This window comes from Stegostoma tigrinum, chromosome 31 (genome assembly GCF_030684315.1).
Source record: "Stegostoma tigrinum isolate sSteTig4 chromosome 31, sSteTig4.hap1, whole genome shotgun sequence".
Taxonomy (NCBI): Eukaryota; Metazoa; Chordata; class Chondrichthyes; order Orectolobiformes; family Stegostomatidae; genus Stegostoma; species Stegostoma tigrinum.
Genome location: NC_081384.1, coordinates 13,713,184 through 13,733,629, shown reverse-complemented (window position 1 = coordinate 13,733,629; position 20,446 = coordinate 13,713,184). Strand labels below are relative to the sequence as shown.

General features: G+C 41.1%; 1 protein-coding gene across 2 annotated transcripts in view; it reads left to right on the top strand.

Moving 5' to 3' along the window:
• The first annotated feature begins 4,745 nt into the window (after window positions 1-4,745).
• Window positions 4,746-20,446, top strand: part of LOC125466371 (ras-related protein Rab-5C) — a 38,164-nt gene continuing 22,463 nt past the window's right edge. The window contains exon 1 of one of the 2 annotated variants that reach the window (XM_048560784.2): window positions 4,746-4,906. The gene's annotated coding sequence lies outside the window, so the exon portion shown is untranslated. Of the gene's footprint in view, window positions 4,907-5,044; window positions 5,194-20,446 lie in introns of those variants that run through there. The other variant, XM_048560786.2, reaches the window with a different exon arrangement.

Here is a 20,446-nt window from a genome sequence, read left to right as displayed (position 1 = left end):
CAGTTCAGGGAGACAGCTAATCACCAACTTCTGAAAGGCAATTAAGATTGAGCAATGAATGCTGGCCTAGACAGTGATGCCCGCATCCCATGTGTGAATAAAACTAAATATAGAGACAGGATTCCCTCTCTAATGGCAGTGTGGGCTTACTTACAGCACATCAACTGCTGCAGGTTGAAGTAGGCAGCTCAGAAGGCACCTTCAGAAGGATAATCAGGAATGGGCATAAATGTTGGTCTGCCAGCGACGCTCGTGAAGTTCATGAATAAAAACAAATGAAAAATGAGTACTTAAGATGCATCGGTAAAATTCATCTTGCAAGCCATTATCCAGTAAACATGCAACAATGTTTAAAATTTAGATGAAAATGTATACCTCAGAAAACAGATGTGTGAATATGCCTCCAAATGTACTTTTTTTTAAAGAAATGTATCCTGGTCTCATTAAGTTCACATAAATAAATTGACTTGAGAATCCGTTTTAAAAAGCAAAATAATGAAACAAAATGTAAAGGATGTTTTCGCAATGAAATTGATCCCAGCAATTTGTTCAAAACAAAGAAATCATGTTCAAAAGATTTTCTGAGATCCTTGCACATGTCAACAATTGACCTAATTAAGGCAATGTCTCTAGCTCTAATTCAAATGTGACTGGAGTTTCAGAATGATATATGTTGTACTCAACTTAATTAGCTATCGCTTCCTGACAGCATCCCCATGAGGACCATCTATCATAGAGCAATTATGGCATCTACATTACAGTTGAGGTTGATTAGCCACAGTGGTTCACTTGTGAAAACTAAAGACAGGGATTCTTCACATTCAGCTCCAGTGGAGCATCCCTAAGACCCACAAAAACATTGTGGGTTGCTACTGTCTCATACCATCCACTCAGAAGCAAAAACATGTAAATCTTGTAAATGGGATAGCAAGCCCGAAATGTCAACTTTCCTGCTCCTCTGATGCTGCATGGCCTGCTGTGCTTCTCCAGCTCCGTACTGTGTTAAATCTCGTAAATGACCATGCTGATCTGAACTGGAGTTCTGCATTAAGGTATAGAAGACACATTTGGACTAGCGCCACCATATTTTCCTGTCCCGGTTGTGACTGCTCATCCAACAACTCATCTTTTTGGCAGCTATGCCTGACTCTTCTCAAGGCCACAATCCAGCAAGTTACATTGGGATGTCTGATTCATTCAGAAATTAAATGAAGCCACAGTCTCAAAATTGAAGGGCACACTTTGCTTTCAAAATAGATGTTCTAGCCAGTGCACTTTTCCAATCAGTTGTCCTAAAGTCAGAATTGACATTTTGAGCTTTATCCAAAGAAAACTGAAGTCAAATCGTATCAGAGATAATGAGAACTGCAGATGCTGGAGAATCCGAGATAACAAAGTGTGCAGCTAGATGAACACAGCAGGCCAAGCAGCATCTTCGCCTTCTGTGTTCATCCAGCTCCACACCTTGTTATCTTGAAGTCAAATCGTGATAGCACATTTATATAAAACTTCACTTGGGTCAGTTGGAACACTGTTGTGCCCAGCTTTGAGCTAAATTCAACAAGGATGTTGAGGCAACAGAGTGTGTACTACAGAAATCCACTAGGATCCTATCCATATGGCAGGGAATCCCCAATGTGAATTAAGATTTGAGAATTTGGGGCGGTTTTCCAATTGCAGAAGAGGTTTCAGTAGCTTGAAAGAAGTGTTGAAATATTGTAAATCAATGAAACAATGTAGTAGAAATAGAACTTTCAATGGTTGAGGGTCTTGAAGAAAGGGATGTGGACAACACACTACATGTGAAAGAATTACATATTGTGAGACAGTGGAATAATCTGTGTGGAAAATATAGACTATTTGTAATTCTATTTAGATTTCCAGAAGGCATTTAATAAGGTGCTACATCAGATGTTAATGTAGAAATTTAAAGGACTTGGTTTGGGGGATAACATTCAGTATGGGCTGAAGACTGACTAATTCACTGGAAGTAGAAAACTGACATAAATGGGCCTTTTTCTGATTGGCAAGATGCAACAAGTCTTGTGCAAATGGATACAACCAGTGGCGTGAAAATTGATAGAGCTTGGTTAAGTGAATGGGGAAGTGATCTTGTAAATGGAGAACACTGCAGGAAAATATGAAATCACCCAGTTTGGTAGAATGAAAAGGAAGCGTATTATCTAAATGCTGAGGGATTCCAGATCTCTGAGGAGGGATCTGATTATCCTAGTGCATGATTTGCTAAAATGCAAGCACGCTACTGCAGCAAGGAATTAGGAAAACAGATAGAATATTATTGGTTATTGCAAGGGGAGTTGAATATAAAAGCAGTGAGATGACACAGGGCATTTGTGAGATAACATGTGGAGTAGAATGTACTGTATTGATCTCCTTACTTACTCTCCACACTAAATGTGCAAGGTGCAATTCACAGAAGGTTTGCTAGACTAATATTTGGAATGTGCAAGTTGTCCGAGGAGGAATGATTGGACAACTAGACTTGTATCCACTGAAGTTTAGAAGAGAAAGGGATGACTTGATTGAAACTTATAAGGTCCTGAGATGTCTTGACAGGGTGCATGTAGAAAGGATGCTTCCTTTCATTGGGCAAGCTTGATCTATTTAAGAATGAGGTAAAGAGAATTTATTTTCTCATAGACGATTATGAGTCTTTGGCACTCTTTTCCTCAAAAAACAGTGGGAACTGAGTCTGAATATTTTTAAGCCAGAGGTAGATAGATAAGAAATGGACTGGAAGGTTATTGGGGCAGATGGGAATGTGAAGTCATCAGATCAGGCATGATCTTATTGAATGATGGAGCAGACTCAAGGGGCCATTGGCCTACTCTTGCTCCCAATTTGTATTTGGGCTGAATAGCCAGTTTCTCTCCTATAATCTCTGTGTATTTCTATTTTTTTCTGGCTCATTTTACAACACCAGGACTCATGGGGCTGCATGAGAAAGCATTAGGCAAATAGAATTTTACCTGAAATATTCCAGCAATTCCTGTCTTTTGTTTCGGGATAGTTATCTACATGGATTGGCTTGGGCATGGTGAGGAGTTTCTCTAAATGCTGAATACCAAATAAACACAAAACATGAATAAAAATTAGGTACAAAATTGATTTGTGAGGCAGACAAGAATAACGTGAACACTAAGGGCTGAATGCTATTGTTTAACAGTAAAATACATGAAAATAAATTTTAGGCTTGTGAATGGAAATAAATAATAAGTGGCTGATGCAATATTCTTTGTTTTGTTCCATTGTCTGAAATGAATTTCTACCTAATAATTCTGAAAGAAAAATGGAATTCAGAGAGAAAGGGCAATAGAGTATGATTAGTTTAAATTCTACACAGAAAGAGGTGATTTGAGTTCCCTTATTAAGTGTTGTAGAAGGAAGTTCACCAACACCTTCTGAAAGGGAACTAAGGATGGGCAATGAATGCTTGCCGAGCCAAGACTCACTCTATCCTATGAAATGATAAACAGCAATTGCACTTCCAGAGGGCAATCATGGGCTCACCAAGTCCAATGAAGTACTTTCATTTATGTTGCCTTCTTTGATTCAACTCAGCCCTGCTGGGATATAATTTCAAAGTTAGGGACCCTATTTAAGACTAAGATAAAGATTTTTTTGATCCCTCCGAAGGTCAAATGTCTGTGAATTCTCTTCTCAGAAAGCAGTGGTGGCTGGGCCTTTAATATATTTAAGGTTGAGTTAGAACGAGTGAGTCAAGGGTTACAGAGGGCAGACAGTAAAGTGATGTTGGGGGCACAATCGAATCAATCATGATTATTTGGAATGGCAGGCAGGCTCTAGGGGCTAAATAGCCTGCTCCTAATTCTTACATTTCACAAATGAGCCTTAACCTGGAGATTTGTTAGTTATTCAAAGTCATGAAGTGTTTACAAAGAGTGTGGAGAGAGAAATTACTCCCTTCATTTAAGGCTTGAGAATCAGAAGATACTGATTTAAGACAGTTGATAGAAAAGAAGCATTGGCAATACAAGGAGTGGTATTTTTGTACAGTTAAAGGGGTGAGGGTCTGGAATGTATTGTCTGAGAACGTGGTGGAGTATATCCAGTTGATACATTAGGAAATCACAACAGGATGAGAAAAGGACGTACGGGGTTATGGGGAACAGGATGAAATGTTGACGCAGAGGCTCAGGAAGGCCAAGTAATCTTCTTCCATGCTGTACCTCTTTGGCGATCCCTTTATTTTAAAGGTTTAGAAAATATTTGATAGAGCTTTACTATGTGTAAACACACATACACAAGCATATATGGATACTGAGGGTCTTGTGGTGCATTACTTCTGGGCCAGAAAGTTCATTTCCCACCACAGAATGTTATGGTCACTCAGGCGTGTCACAACATATCCAAACAAGTTTATTAAAAATAAATATGGATGTCATGGGGCAACTGCAAATGTTATTATTCCAAATCATCATCAATCACTCTGTAAACCCAAAGAGTACCCCAACATTGCATTGTCAATCACCCCAGTAAGGGAGACTGGAACAGTTGCCTACCCGACACGCCCTCTGGGTATTGTAGTCCCAGTCACCGAAAGACTTGAGTCTTCAACTCCCGGCGTGCATGGGCAGCGTTCTGATTGGCCCATCCCCGGGCAGACAGTGCAGAGCCATTGGCGGGCCGGACCTCACCCTACTCAGTGTCTATTGGTTGAGCATGATGTCAATCAGAGGCCGGCCTCCGCCGCAGTTTGCGCAGGTCCGGAAGTGCGTGATTTGGGCGGGTCGGAGATGTGAAAGCGGAAGTGTAGGCCGAGGTTTGGGCCTGCCGTTTTCTTTTAAGTCAGTGAAGAGAAGTGAAATAAAAGTCGAAGGGAACGGATATTAGTCACTTCGCCTCTGCTCTGCAGTCCTGCTGAGTGAGTATCAGCTTTTGTGGCTTTAAATGGAAGTGAAAGTTGGGGTTGTTGAATCCGCCTGAGATAGATGTTGGTGTCTCCGCTGCCAGAGTCGGACCAAGTTTATCTGGCAGCAGAACTGGGCATGTCCACCCTCTCAACCTCAATGTAATCCAATCCCACCCCTCTCCACCTCCACCACCACCTGACAACTTTATCAGTCAGTGTGTAATCTTTTGTGAGGGGGCAACTTCTAAACAAACTGTGGGGAGAGAGCTTGGATTCTACTTACTGGGGAAGCCTCGAATGTACGTTGTTCCTGATTTTCGTAGGTTTCCTTTAAGTTTCGACTTTGGAGCTGTTAAAACTGTTTATTTTATGGGCTCACGGGCAACAACACAATGAGTAAACCTCGAACTGAGTCAGCTGTTCTTATAAAGAGCTTATTGCGAAACAATTCGGGGGCACAGTGCAAAGCTTTAACTGAATTTTGTAAACTGTTCTGTTTTAGTCGAAACTAATCAATTTCTTAAATTTAGCTACTTGTTATCCTCACTTTGCTTCTGTTAGTCTCCTTCTCTTTGAATTAATTAGTTTTAGTGACAGTACAGTCCTGGAATTCAGCTTTTAATGTTGTGAATTTAAATCTGCCTGCCGTGGAGTGGATGTGTGTGTTTGTGCGTAAAAGCCATATTTTTTTCTTTAATATTGCCTCTTGGCTCTGCAAATCATGTCTTATCAGCAATTTTTTTCTACAGATTTCTGAATTTGTCTGGAAGGGTCTTGGCATTTTATTGCTACATATGGTTCAGCTTATACTGTATGCACTTCATTGTCTTGGGAATTTGTCAAATCAACATGAAGCTTAATAAATTGAAGCTAAGATGTTTGGAAATAAAGGTTTCTTGGTGTCCCAAAAATGGGATACCTGGATGTGGAAGGAGACTGGTTTTAATTATAGTTGTGTAAATGTATCCTCATGTGTTCTGTGTGATGTTCTTTAAAATGTAGAATGAACTCCTTTTGTAGGGTTGTTTCAAAAAGTTTGTAATTGTAGCAACCCTTGTAATTGTATTTACAAGTCTGTTCTGTTTAGTCTATTCTAGACATCCAGGAAAAAAATTCCCCCTTCAGTTATAGAATTACCCATTTCTCCCTTTTCCAGGATATTTGCACTAGTGTAGTCCATTCTGAATGAACAAAGGACCGCCAATCCATAATTCCACTTCCATTTTGCAAATGAAACAAAAACAAGGAAATATATCCATGCATTCTGTAAGTACTGCATGAGTAAATTGGGTTCAATATATATTGAAAATGCTGAAACCCATTGTTCTGTCAGATTTCAGTGGAGTACTCCTTAAAAATATCAGAGCACTGCAACTACAGTAGTTATATCCCATTTATTGCTGGCATTTGTTCAGTCAAGTACCAGGTTTGAAAAGATCCCACAGGTGCTGGTTAATTCCATTGTAATGTTTTGTAGAACTTAAAGTCACAACTAATTTTGACTCCACTTTAGCAGCCTTTAACCTTTCAATGTAATGTTGCACTTGTTTTACTGAGCCAAATGTACACATTACAAGTTGGTACCTTTATCACTGTAGCATTATGGATTATTAAATGGCCAGAAGTAGGATTAAAATCTGATGTCAAATTTTGCACGTCAGGAGAATATTTGTTTGAGGCTGTATCAGTACCTAATCTGTGTAAAGCTGTTCTTCCTGTTTAGTCAATATAAATATTTTTATTTGAATTATTTACTCTGGGATTCCAATTGTCTATTTAAAGTATCTTTTGAAAGTTGTGGGAGACTTTGTTTCTAATTTGGATTGGTAAAATTTAATGATCCAAATGAGAGTTCAGAATTGCAGTATGTTGTTGATTCTAATCTAAAACCGAGATGCAGAAGAAAGAATTGAAAAGTGAACCCGGTAGTTATTTTCAAGAATGAACAGCTTTTTGTTTTTCTAAGGTCCTGTAACTGACGCTATTAACACTAGAAAAGTTTACAACTTTTAGCCTTAAGTCAGGTGTGTTCATCACCTGAATTTGTTTACTCCACTTTTTTTTCTGCTCATTCAACTTTTTTAAAGTTTTGTGCAGTGGATTGAAAAGGCGAGTCTGTTTCTAATCGGCGTTGGAGTTGTTTAGATTACGGCAGTGAGCATCCTACTTTGGGAATGTTGAAGTGGCTTTCCATCAAGTTAGTGAAAGTTTGTGGGATGGTCTTAGTGAAAAAATCGAAAGGATAGTTCATAAGCAGAGTACTCTACTCAAGAGGTAAAAAGAACCAAAAGGAGTGGAGAGATTACACTGAAGGATCTAGGCCCAAAACGTCAGCTTTTGTGCTCCTAAGATGCTGTTTGGCCTGCTGCGTTCATTCAGCTCCACAATTTACACGTGCTGGAGAATCTGAGATAACAGTTCCCATTATCTGTCTCTTAGTATCACTGCTGTCATACCAGGAAGTAGAAACAATGAGCATGTCCTGGGTTTAGCTTAAGGGCAGGGAGGAATGTTTCCTTGTTTTGCTGATGTGCCTAATTTCCTAATAATACATTCCATGGCCTGACCTAACTTGATTTCAAAGTTACAGTATTTCTTTTCCTTGGACATCATTTCTGGCTCTTGCTTTAAATTTATATGGATTGGTTTTGATAAAAATTCCAAAAGTTTGATTAATCATTCTTTGATCAGTATTTCTATAAACAGGATGAATGTTGAGGGATTAAGCTGTTTGTTTGTTACAAGATATGCATTTTAATGGAAATTGACATTGCCTAACACTTGTTACAGAATACAAACAAATATTCTGCTTGCTGCACTTCTGCACCCACATCTGCTATGTTTGCATGATTTGGGAGATGGACTGTGGCATGTAGCAATTCAGCCATGATTAAATTATCAGTCTCTAGGACTCTGAATTGGCAAAGACAGAGTAAACCTGCCCTGTACTAATGTTTCTCTGACATAATCCAAGAAGAGTCCTCTATTTCTTTGTTCCTCCCATTCAGTCTTGAGTGGAATTTCTGTTTTGGGGTGAACTGTTAGAACAAGGCCTACCTAACCGCATTTAAGATGCCATTGGCTAGTAGAATGAAGTTTCATATCTGTGATAATAAAATGTGAGGCTGGATGAACACAGCAGGCCCAGCAGCATCTAGGAGCACACAAGCTGACGTTCATCCACTTCAACACCTTCCACCCCAACCTTCAGTTCACCTGGGCCATCTCCAGCGCATCCTCTACCTTCCTGGACACCTCGGTCTCCATCTCGGGCAACCAGCTTGTAACTGTCCATTTCAAGCCCACCGACTCCCACAGCTATCGAAAATACACCTCCTCCCACCTACCCTCCTGCAAAAATTCCATCCCCTATTCCCAATTCCTCCGCCTCCGCCGCATCTGCTCCCACGATGAGGCATTCCACTCCTGCACATCCCAGATGTCCAAGTTCTTCAAGGACCGCAACTTTCCCCCCACAGTGGTCGAGAACACACTTAACAGCATTTCCCGCAACACATCCCTCACACCCCGCCCCCGCCACAACCACCCAAAGAGGATCCCCCTCATTCTCACACACCACCCCACCAACCTCCGGATACAACGTATCATCCTCCGACACTTCCGCCATCTACAATCGGACCCCACCACCCAAGACATTTTTCCATCCCCACCCTTGTCTGCTTTCAGGAGAGACCACTCTCGCCGTGACTCCCTTGTTCGCTCCACACTGCCCTCCAACCCCACCACACCCGGCACCTTCCCCTGCAACCGCAGGAAATGCTACACTTGCCCCCATGCCACCTCCCTCACCCCTATCCCAGGCCCCAAGATGACTTTCCATATTAAGCAGAGGTTCACCTGCACATCTGCCAATGTGGTATACTGCATCCATTGTACCCGGTGTGGCTTCCTCCACATTGGGGAAAGCAAGCGGAGGCTTGGGGACCGCTTTGCAGAACACATCCGCTCGGTTCGCAATAAACAACTGCACCTCCCAGTCTCAAACCATTTCCACTCCCCCTCCCATTCTTTAGATGACATGTCCCTCATGGGCCTCCTGCAGTGCCACAATGATGCCACCCGAAGGTTGCAGGAGCAGCAACTCATATTCCGCTTGGGAACCTGCAGCCCAATGGTACCAATGTGGACTTCACCAGCTTCAAAATCTCCCCTTCCCCCACCGCATCCCAAAACCAGCCCAGTTCGTCTCTTCCCCCCCCCCCCCCCCACCGCACCACACAACCAGCCCAGCTCTTCCCCTCCACCCACTGCATCCCAAAACCAGTCCAACCTGTCTCTGCCTCCCTAACCTGTTCTTCTTCTCACCCATCCCTTCCTCCCACCCCAAGCCGCACCTCCATCTCCTACCTACTAACCTCATCCCACCTCCTTGACCTGTCTGTCTTCCCTGGACTGACCTATCCCCTCCCTACCTCCCCACCTATACTCTCCTCTCCATCTTCGGTCCGCCTCCCCCTCTCTCCCTATTTATTCCAGTTCCCTCTCCCCATCCCCCTCTTTGAAGGGTCTAGGCCCGAAACGTCAGCTTTTGTGCTCCTGAGATGCTGCTGGGCCTGCTGTGTTCATCCAGCCTCACGTTTTATTATCTTGGATTCTCCACCATCTGCAGTTCCCATTATCACTTTCATATCTGTGAGCTAGTTTTCAGAGATGCAAGACCCTTGTTTTGCCACTGAACTATGAAAATTTCAGTGTATTTTTAATGCTGGAAGATATTGAAGCATTCAGAAGTACAAGTCAATAGATAAGGTATTCCCCCCACTGTTTGTCAAATGGCCTTTCTTCATGATTGAGCATCATCTATGCTCAGACTGCAGATGGACAGCTAAGTACAGTTGTATGCTGTTTGTACTTGAAGTTTACAGCAAGAATGATTACATGCTGTTGCAATCCAGAACCATATTCTTAACACTGTCAGCACAGAGGTGCCTCTATGATACAATTGCTTAAGTTTTTTTCAGAAAATCTATTTGCAAGTTTTTGTTCTCTTAATGCTTAACTTTGTTACTGTCTCCTAAATGGTAATACTGTGCTTTAATTATTTACATTGTGGTCTGACTTCTGAACAGCAGTATTCTGCCTAAAAAATAAATCTACTTGCACCTTCTACAAGTTGGTTTAAGTCTGATGGTGATGTTGCTTTTGTTTCAGTTGTCAATGAGAAACTCCAAGTACTTAAAGTTCATGGGTTGTATCAGACCATTTTCTGTTGCCCTTCTCTTTTTTTAAATATAGCTTGATTTAACAACTTGACTCTGGCCAAACTTGACACCAGAATTAGTTGTTCTGCATGTCTCACTGAACTGTTAAATATGATTTCAATCTGTTAGGGCTGATCAAATGGGTGATCTTTTTGGTTCAATTTTTAGTGGCATTGTGTTTTCACTTGTTACATGTTCCTCCTCCTTTGCCACCTACATGCATGCTCCCACTGTACACAACCTTCAGCCAAAAAGAAATCTTTTAAAACATACAAAAGAATCTAACATTTTTAAATGCCTAAACTTGTTCTGACAATGAAATTAGCAGTGGATCATGCAGTGCACATGGAAAATGGTCCAAAGTTGCTGTTTTGCAGTATGCATAGAGGAACACGTAATGTAATTTATGTAGTCAATTCATTGAAAATTGCATTTCAGTACACATCGGTGGAATTGGTTAGCTGTTGGCTAGATAGTTGATTGCAATGCAGACTGTCAACGGCATGGATTCGATTCTGGCATCAACTGAGGGTGCTCCTAGAGCTCCCCATCTGAGGTGTGGTAAGCAGGTTAAACCACCACCAGTCATCTCTCTCTCTAACAAGGGAGCTGTTTTATGATCCAGTAGGACTAGGGCATTTTGGCTTTATCTGTAGTCTTTTTATTGTCTCACATGAAAATCTCTGGAAATGCTACCGTGCACATCTCCCACATGATCAAAGAAAATGGTAATAGGAAACAAAGGTTTGTCATTTGAGGTATCAAGTCATTTGTGTTGTGGGTGCTAACGTAAGCTAAGTCTGATGTTAGTGTTTTACCTGAAGCACATTGGTAAAAATGATGTTTTGTGAGGAGCTGGTCACTTGTGCTTCTCCTTTCTTCCACCATTCTAAGATTTATGGATAACAAACCGAATTAATGGCCTCTACTTCTGGACCGGCATTATAATTGCTGCACAGCTCCGGTTGTTGCTAGCTTTCTCCGATTTGACAATGTGGAATAGAAAGGCTGCCAGAAACTAGAGTATCCTGTGTCTTTTACTTAACTAAAAGGGAAATTAGAAATTGAAGAAGTGGTCAACAACACTGGTGGTTTAGTTATATAGTTCACTGGAATTCTAGCATGCTGTACCAAGGAGGGTGTGTTTGTGTGCTTTGAATTGAAGTGCCATTTGAACTACACGATTAGCATTTCTGATGTTACCAATTTTTTTTTGGATAGTCAGCCTCTAATCTGCACTAGTGTTGAGCTACCAACGAACAGTACATTTTTGGCATGAACTGTTGCCTGCACTAATTTTAATTTCAAAGCCTGTATGTCTTTGCAACCTTTTGCATAATGAACAACCAAAACTTCAGGTTTTGAGGATAATGGACTAGGGGCTGTGGGTGCTGAGCTCTGATTTTAACACTTCTGGGACATCAGACTGATCTTGGTTTCTAGCAAAATGTAAACTGAATCCGAAAGGAAAGCATGCAATAGGAGCAGCACAGAAAATGTGAAAGAATTGTAAAGGACAGAACTGTTGAGTACTTTGTGGCTTCACATGACGTCATGTCTACTGAGGGACCTGCCAGTAAATCAGCGAGAGCTATCTTTGGCTATTTAAGGTGTAACTTGTTATTTTCAATGAATAAAATTGGCCTGTTCAATTGTTTTTGCTCATTGAAATACATTACAAAAATGAAATGTCCCTTAGATTTGGATGGACGGGTAACATGTTTTTTGAGGGTAGTTACCCTCCATGGGCATCATAATATATACAGGAAGGGGCACTGAGGGCTTGAGAAGGCCCGCTCATCCTCTTTGAACCTGTCCTAGTATAACCCCTGCGCACACTGCCCTCCACCAGCTGTGAGTGCTCTCAATGAGTCACTACATCAGGAAATCATTCTTTACTCTCTTAATGTGACTTAGACAAGTTTTGGCAAAGATCTGTAGTTCGGGTAGTGAACGAGGTTGTAGACACACTTGCCAAGCTGGGATGACAGCAAAATGTGGAGCTGGATGAACACAGCAGGCCAAGCAGGAAAGCTGATTTTTGGACCTAGACCCTTCATTAGAAAAGGGGGATGGGGAGAGGGTTCTGAAATAAATTAGGCGGAGGTGGATAGAGGAGACAGGCAAGTTAGAGGCAGGCATGGAGCCTGTAGAGGTAAGTGTAGGTAGGGAGGGGTTAGGTCAGCCTGGGGAGGGCTGACACGTGAAGGGGCGGGGATGAGGTTAGTAGGTAGATTGGTTGGGGGGGGAGGTGGTTTATGACGTGAGGAGGGGATAGATGAGAGGAATGACGGATTAGGGAGGCTGGGATGAGCTGGGCTGGTTTTGGGATGCAATAGGGGGCAGCGAGATTTTGAAGCTTGTGAAATCCACATTGATACCACATTGGGCTGCAGGGTTCCCAAGAAAAATGAGTTGCTGTTCCCGCAACCTTCGGGTGGCATCGTTGTGGCACTGCAGGAGGCCCAGGATTGACATTGTCTGAGGAAGTGGGGGGGGGGGGGGAGTTGAAATTGTTTGCGACTGGGAGGTGCAGTTGTTTATTGCGAACTGAATGTGGTGTTCGCATAGCGTTTTTTTTCCCCACCCTCCATTTGGTTTCCCCAATGTAGAAGAGGCCACAACGGGAACAGCAGATACAGTATACCACACTGGCAGATGTGTGGGTGAACATCTGCTTGATGTGGAAAGTCTTCTTGGGTCCTTTGGATGGGGGCGGGGGGAGGGAGGAGGTGTGGGGGCTGATGTAGCACTTCCTGCGATTGCAGGGAAAGTGCTGGGTGTGGTGGGGTTTGGGGAGGGGCGGCGGGGGTGGGGGGGAGTGTGGAGTGGACAAGGGAATCACGGAGAGAGTTGTCCCTCCTGGAAAGCAGACAAGGGTGGGGATGGCAACATGCTTTGGGGTTGGATTGCAGATGGCAGAAGTGTTGGAAGATGATGCGTTGGATCTGGAGACTGGTGGGGTGGTATGAGAGGACAAGGGGGATTGTCTTTGGCGGTTATTGCGGCGACGGGGTGTGAGGGATGAAATGCAGGAGACACGGTCGAGGGTGTTCTTGACCACTGTGCAGGGATGTTGTGCTCATTGAAAAACGAGGACATCTGAGACGTATGGGAGTGGAATGCCTCATCCTGGGAGCAGATGAGGCGGAGGCAAAGGAATTGGGTATAGGGGATGAAATTTTAGCCAAGCCAGCTTGGCTATTGTTAAAACATTTCATCACTGCTAGATGACCTCATCAGTGAGACCTCCAATGAAGTGATGTTGTTCTAACTCCACTTGGAATTTATACTGTCATTTCCAGTTTTGATCTGCATGGATTTTCAGATGGAGCCCAATTCTATATGTTTGACTGCATTTATGGGTGGAGAACCATGCCTCTTGGAATTCCCCATGTGTGTTTACCTTGCAGTCGCTCAAATTCTTTCAACTAGAGTGCTGGTGGAAGATATTTGCATGCATTAGACAACCTTTTTTTGAAGTAACTGGCTATTTTGTGACAACACATCCGCTCTCGTGCTCTCGCTCTCTCGGGCCCTTCCGAGCATTTTTATTTGAATAATCAGTCTGTGTAGGCCAAAGTTGCTAATCAAAGCCAAATACCATCCCCAGCATTTAATAAATTATTTTAAAATGAACTTGTTTTCAGCTTAAGTATTTTAACAATCAAGGTGGCCTGACAAAAATCCTCTAGTTCTAATTAATTGGAGAAATCTGTTCTATATGCAAGTTTGTCTTTTTGCCATTCTCTTCACTCTTCTGTTTTTCCCCAGCTGGCTGCTATTTTGCATCAGTGCAGAAAGTTTGAATTTCAGGAGAAACATTTTTATTTTTGTTATCCTAGCCAGCACACAGCTAAAGGATGTTCGCTTGGAATGCACTCTGAATTGGTTAAAATAAGAACCTTAAAAATTACCAATTTTTTTCCTACTCCTTCCCCCCCCCCCCATGAAAGATGAGATCATCTCAAATGTTTTTAACAAAGTATTGCACTGATAGTGTTTAATTAGCAAAATGGCACAGTACAAAAGTCTAGCCATCCGTATTAGCACTAAGACCCACTGCTGTTTAAGGAAGCAGGATCAGACTGAGTTATTTGCTTCCCCTTTGTTTTGTAACTTTCTTGAAAGATGCTGAGGATTGTACTTTATAAGGAATTCAGTAACTTGAACGTGAAAAGTTTTTTCTGGTGGTGCCAGGAAAAAATGGTAATCAGTTGAATGATTTAACGCAGTATCAGTAATGTCGACCGTGGCCATACTGTATCGTTGTGCATGCTTAGTAGTTGAAAAGTTGTAACATTTTAATAGCATCTCATTTTGGTGAATAATGCTGTTTTTTTTGGTTCACTCTCATGCTTATTCATGGTGAAGACATTCTTTCCTTTGTTTTCTTGGTACAGTCATTTGCTGGAGATTTGGTGTCTGGAAGGCTGTAATGGAAACTTTCTTCTGCTTTATGAGAGTACACACCAGTCCCTGGTGCCATTGCAGTTTTTGCAAAGTGTTTACATAATCAAATTACATTATTGATCAGTTATGCGGCCTATTCTGATTCATAGTCTCTTGTTAAAACTTGAATTTCAGAACTTGTTGATGACTTTTGCTATTTAAAGGCCAAAAGCAAGTGTATGAAGTTGCGTACGCTGATCCGTGATCTCATTGAATAGCAAAACAGACTCAAGTGGCTTAGTATGCAGGGTGTAGAAAGAGAACTTTCCTTATTTAGCCATTACACCTTTTTGCTTGAAAGGGTAATTCCATTTCAAATGAGTTTTTTTGAATTTATTTGTCTGGAATGGTTTAAAAAAAAGGCTTAGATCACCAATTTGGCATTTGCATTGTTTCCATGAATTTGAAATGTTTGACTTGATCTGTCATTAGCACCATTCATAAGCAGCCTTTTGACTACAGGTACAGTATCTCAAATCTGGCATCCTTGAAATTGACCATGCTGTGTTTTTGGATTTCCATGCTGTATTTCCCAGTTTCAGTGGAACTGTGTAGTTTATCGGGTGTTTGTGCGCGGTTCTATATTTTTTTTTGCACAAAACAAAGTAGAGAGAAAATAGCTAGTTCGGAACATCACTGTGCCAGTGCAGTGTGTTGTCCAAGTAAGTTGCATTTTAACTTCACTGAAGAATTTTTTTGCATCAGTTTTAGTTTTCAACCAACTCCAGCTTTCAGCTAGTTGTATTTTAGGCACTATACTAGTACTATTATCACAGGTATGATTTGCATACTGATAGAAATCTGGTGTTCTTAATGATCATCAGATCAATTGGCACACTAATTATGGTTGATCTCTTGCAGCTATAGTCCTCTCTAATAGAGGTTGGTCACCTTTTTTTCTCTTGTTTAATTGAGAGGATATACTTAATTAGAAGCCTTTTTTTAGAATTTAGCTGCTGGCTGTTTGTTGCCAAAGAGAAGCAGTGGATAAACATGCATGGCACAGGAGAACAAACATCCTTGGATAAGTGGATAGAAATGAATTTCACCTAGGACCACTTGAGCATTTGTGGACCATTAATGTATGCAAATGAACTATGGCTCTTGAAACACTTGTGCAATTGTTTAACTGCCAAGTGTGTATCTTAGATGCTGGGAGATAATATTTGCCACTGTTTTCTGTTGAAACTTAGATTCATGTTCAGAACTTCAGGTATGTCTATGTTGTAGGGAGGATGTTGCCAGGGCTTGAGTTATCGGGAGAGGCCAAGTAGGCTGGGACTATTTTCCCTGGCGTGTCAGAAGCTGAGGGCTGACCTTCTTTGTTTTTTTGACGTTTATAAATCAGGAACAGGGTAAATAGACAATTTGCTTCCCCCCCCCCCCCCCCCCCCTTCAAGGTAGGGGAGCCCAAGACTAGAAGGCATAGGTTTAAGGTGAGAGGGGAAAAGATCTAAAAGGGACCTGAGGGGGTAACTTTTTCATGCAGAGGCTGGTACAGTAGCAACACTTGAAGGGCATCTGGATGTTTACATGAGTAGAAAAGGTATAGAGGCATATAAGCTAAATACTGCCAAATGGGACTACATTAATTTAGGATATCTGGTCAGTATGGTAGAGTTGGACTGTAGGGCCTATTTCCATAGCACAGTAGGAACACGGGCCAGCAGGAAACCTGATGTTCTGGCTCGGGGCCCTTCTTCAGAAAGGGTTTCCATGCTGTGCACATCTGACTCTAAACATTATCTTCTTTCTTTAGAAGCTTAAAACTACACTTTTGAGTAGTCTTGGCTGTTAAAGTATGTACTCTTGTGAAACTTAGCTTTTTTTTGCTATTCTGTCTACGGTATCTGTCTTGATAGTGGAGATACTTGGGTATTTTTCATGTGCATTGGTGCTCTAGTACCTGGGTTTTTTTTCATGCTTGAGGTGTAGTACATTTGGACACTTTTTTTCTGATATGAGATGGAACATCATTGGTTCTGAAGCCTTATCTACACCGTCTGTCAGAATTTCTGACTTCTTTTAAAAAATTCATCTCCCTGCCTAACATTCCGCTTCCATCGGGCTTGATCTTGTGCTGCAAGATCTGGAATTAACTGGGAATTTTTACTGCCTTGTTTCGCCCATATCTTTAAAACATTCCCACAATCTTGCACTTTATTTCTCTCAACAATACAAAAATTAGAACAAGGTTGGAAGTTCAAACATGCTTGTTTGACATAGTCTGACACTCAAAGTTGCCTTTTCAGGTTCCTGCACTCTGAAAATTGAATCTAGAGTTTAAGGTTCTAGTTGTATTTGATTTAGCTGGCGACAGCCACCATTGGCTGGTACTTAATATCTAAAAGGAAGGTGAAATTTCACCTTGTTTTCTGTTGCTGATGTGCCCTAATGATTTCTGATATACGTGGCATCTCTGAACATTAGTGAGGGTAAAATCTGAGTTGGTCTGTTTTTACTAATGTAAAACAGCTCATTTGTAACATGCCTGCTGAAATGTGGGTAAGATACCAGGTGTACCATTGGCTACAAAACTGATTCAGTATGCCTCAGTGCTTGAAGCACGAGGAAAGGCAACTGAAAGATTTCATTGGTCACATCAGCATCCTTTGAAATTATACTGAAACTAGTTAATGGGTGTGGAAGAATGTGGTTCATTTTGGTTTCTGATAGTTGTGACGTACTGAGACGAGATTTTTACTGTGTTTAAAAACAAGTGGGCATAATTTTGAACACTTCCTGCAACACAAGTAGGTAAACCGTCTTTTGTTCAAACAAATCTAACCCCTTTTTTTCCATTGGCTGGAGTTTGGTCCTCACCTTAAGTGAACAGTATAATAACTTAGCACACTGGTAGCAATGGTATACTGCCTTTTATTCTCCCAAGGTTCACCATTATTGGAGTTAGTTTTGAGCATTCCTTTCAAAGGGACAAAAGCATAATTGGAGGTTGTATATAGACCCCAAAATATTGGGGTGCTGTTGAGTGGCATTAAGGAATGCAATGAAGCAAAAAAGAAACATCTGTAATTGAGTAACTCTTTTAAAAAAAAAGCAGATTTTTTAAAAAAACTCGAAATGCTGGCCAGCCAGCATTTGTTTGTCCCTAGTTGTCCTTGAAAGTGGTGGTCAGCTGTCTCTCTGGTTAGGCAAATCAAACTAGTAGTACTGTAGAGGAATTCCTGGGATATCTACTGGATCAAAGAACTAATTGGTGATGCCAATAATAAATACAAGGGTTGTTTTTTGTTTGTTTTTGAGGGGTGGGCGGAAGTAAGATTTTAATGGAGGACCTGAAGGAAATCATTAGGAAATTTTGATGGAATTAAAAGTGATTAAATCCCAATGCCCTGATAATGCATCTCCCAGAATACTTGAGGAATTGGCCCTGGAACTAGTGTATTCATTTGGTGTTCATCTTTATGATATTCTGTATACTTGAACTGTTTCTTTAGACTGGAGATCACTAATGTAAGCCCTCTATTTAAAAGGGAGAACTGAATTATTGATCCGTCAACTTGACATCTATAGTGAGAAAAATGTTAGTTAATTATAAAATTACTTGTAGCTGAGCATTTGGGAAAACAGTAGCAGGATTGGACAGAGTCCAAATTTTGAGAATGTAACTAGTAGAGTTTAATGAGAGTCAGTGATATAGCTCATTTGGACTTTCAGAAGGCTTTCAGTCAGTCCTGCACAAATGATTAGTGTAAAATTTAAGTATTTGGGCATGTGTATGAACTGGATAGAAAGCTGGTTGGCAGAGAGGAAGCATTAGGTATCAAAACAATAAATGTGACTAGTAGGGTACCGTAAGGAACAATCCTGGGATATTAGCTAGTCAAACTATATGTCATGACTTAATATGACAGAACTAAATGTAACATCTCCCAATCTGCAAATGACAAAGCTGGGTGGGAGGGTGAACTATAAGGAATGCTTGTGATTTTTGACCAACTGAGAGGGACAGTGCTTGGAACATGTTGTATAATGAGATTGGGTGCTGTCATACACCAGTTGAAGGCAAGCGCACAGGTGCAGCAAATGGCATTGCCTAAGAGCAGGAATGTCTTATTATCAGCCTTGGTGAGACCCCACACTTTGAATATTGTGTGCAGTTTTGGTCCTGTTATCTGAGGAAGCTGCACTTTCTATTGAAGGAGTGTAAAGGTTTACTAGACTGATTCCGAGGATGGTGGCGTTGATGTATGAGGAGAATTAAGTGTTAGAATTAGGTGTCTATTTGCGGGGTATTTCTGAGCATTTTAGATTTCTCTCAGCATCAAACATGGTAGGTGCAGGAAGGACGTTTTTGTTGGGAGAGTTCAGAACCAGGGGTTACCATCTGAGGCAAAACCATTTTGGACTAAAATCCAGAGCTTTTGAATTTACTATTACAGAGCAGCCCAAACCAAAATATTGATTTCAAGAAGGATTTGGAATAGTATTTGGCGCTAAAGGGATCAAGGGTTAACGATGGAAATGCAGGAGCTAGCTGTTGAGTTTGATTTGGTGTGATCATCCAACGGTGGAGCGGCTGAATGGCCTATTTCTCTTTTGTATGTTTCTAAGTACTGAGGTGCACTTCCACCACAACTAGTCTGTAGGTGATGCTGTTACTAATGTCCTAGACAGTTTATAAACATCTTGCCTGAATTTGTTTTAGTAAGTCGTTTTTACTTTACGTCAATATACAGAGCTGGAAAAGTACAGCTGGCCAGACAGCGTCTGAGAAGCAGGAAAGTCAATGTTTTGGGCCAAAATCCACTGTAGTTTTGTTTTTGTTTTTGAGAAATTTTTGGTGGGTCCTTGTTTGACGTGATCTGAGAATGACTTGTTGCATGCACTGCATGGCCTGGAAGTGACTACAACGACCGTGTAATGGTGACAAATTCAGTTGGGCCATTCTGTTGTCTGATCTTCCAGTGGCGATTTTATACCTTAAGTTGGATACTGAATTGGAACTCAGGCGGTACCTATACTAGTGGGTCTGACAGTGTGGTCAGTGCAAACATAAATCCATTACTGGATTACATGCTATTCTTTGTTTGAAAACAAACTAGATACTTAACAGTTGCTCTGATGGGCAGAGCTGAGCACTAATTTAAATCATTGAGAGCAAATTCATCTTCACTTTTCTGTCTGGTTGATCCATTTAAGGGAGCAATGTTATCACGCGCACCACCTTCCATTCAGTTTATAATAATAACCAACTATGGAAGCAAGATTTAGGTTCTTTGCACTGTTTGATCCTTACACTATTTTAGATTTTATACCTTTGGTTTTTACGTTATGGATTTGTATATTTGAATAATTCATCTTCACCAGAAATGATTTATGGTGAAGGCAAAGGCTGTGAATGTTGGAAATCTGAAGTAAAAACAAAAACTGGGGAATATTCTTCAGACCAGATAAAATCTGTGGAGAGAGTAAAATAACATTTCAGTAACTTTCCCTTAGAACTTGGTCTATTATAAAGTGATGGAAATTGTTAGAAGTATGCTGCCTAACAAGGTTCCAAATAAGAACAACACACTTTGAAATTTTAGCAGTAAACTGTACAACTTTGTCACTGAACCAAACATAGCAAGGAATAGGGTCAAAATCCAAGTTGTTTGTGACATGATGTTTTGTAATACTTGTAAACGATGGTCCATAATGGTGTAGGCTGGGGATGAATCATTAAGACAGCTTCAACAGTTTAAAGCTTCATAAACTCTTCCTGAAATTAGTGCTGAAATAAGCATGTTTGGGTCCTCTAGCTTCAATTTGTTTGGCAGGTGGCTTTGCAGGCTTCAAATCGAGCAGCATGAATTTTGTTTCACTAATTGAAGTCTGGAGTGTTTTTCCACATCAGCTGGAACTTTAAGACAGT